This window comes from Camelus ferus, chromosome 7 (assembly GCF_009834535.1).
Source record: "Camelus ferus isolate YT-003-E chromosome 7, BCGSAC_Cfer_1.0, whole genome shotgun sequence".
Taxonomy (NCBI): Eukaryota; Metazoa; Chordata; class Mammalia; order Artiodactyla; family Camelidae; genus Camelus; species Camelus ferus.
In genome coordinates this window covers 39948863-39949959 of record NC_045702.1, presented here as the reverse complement: position 1 = coordinate 39949959, position 1097 = coordinate 39948863, and the positions used below count along the sequence as shown (strand labels likewise).

Here is a 1097-nt window from a genome sequence, read left to right as displayed (position 1 = left end):
CAGAGGCTTTGCTCTGGCAGGAAGGACAAATTTCCTAAAAACTCAACTCCTAACACACCACAAGCCTGCACAGAGTAGGCACTTGGGGAGGGCCCCGTGAGAGAAAAGAATATAATAAATCTCGAATTTTTGAAGATTCTTCCCTGTTGCATGACACTTCTTAAATTGAACAATAGCAGTCAATTTAATCCCAGCGACACTTGCAGATTTTGAATCTAAAGTCCCGGTAGGGGATTCACCTGTCTCCCAGCAAGGCAGCGCGGCTCACACCAAGGCTGCACCCCAGGTAACCCCAGTCCAGGATGCTGACGGGAGGCCAGGCCCAAATCTTCAGCTCAGTCCAGTAAGGAAGGCAGGATCTGGCACGTGAAGGTGGCCTGGGCTCGGCAGAGGATCTCGGGAGATCTCCCTCTAATCCAGGATCCATGATAGCTACATGAGACACGTTTTTCTGATTGAATCAACTTTGGGAAATGAATTACTATTTTTTTTTAATTGAAGTATAGTTGGTTTCCAGTGTTGTGTGAATTTCTGGTGTACAGCACAGTGACTCAGTTATACATATGTATCCCTTTCATATCCTTTTCCATTATGGGCCATTACAAGGCACTGAATACAGTTCCCCCTGCTATCCAGTAGGACCTTGTTGTTTATCTATTTTATATGTAAAAAATATGGAACACTTCACGAGTTTTGTGTCATCCTTGCACAGAGGCCATGCCAATCTTCCCCGTATCATTCCAATTTTAGTACAGGTGCCGCTGAAGCGAGCAGTGGGAAGCAAAATATTATCAACTGTCCTCGGGACCCTTCTGTAGAGAGAGCACGCAAACGTCATTTGAGAGCACAAGTCCGCATCTGGGGAGGACGTGTGGTGCACAGGGAGCTTTGGAACTAGACCCACAGTGTGACTAACAGCTCAGTCATTTACTAGCTACGTCTTCCGTGGCAAGTCACTTACCCTCTCTTCGCTTCAATGTCTTCATCTGTAAAAACAATCTGCTTATACTGTTCTTCCAGGCTGATGTGATAAGTAATTGAGATCACGCACTTAAAGCCTCTGGTTCCCCCAGACATTGATTCAATCTTAATTCGCC

The 1097-nt window shown here is 45.8% G+C and overlaps 1 non-coding gene across 1 annotated transcript; it reads right to left on the bottom strand.

Moving 5' to 3' along the window:
* Window positions 1–668: 668 nt before the first annotated feature.
* LOC116665151 lies at window positions 669–772 on the bottom strand. Its single transcript, XR_004321713.1, has one exon. It is a non-coding gene; the product is annotated as a U6 spliceosomal RNA (small nuclear RNA).
* Window positions 773–1097: the final 325 nt, after the last annotated feature.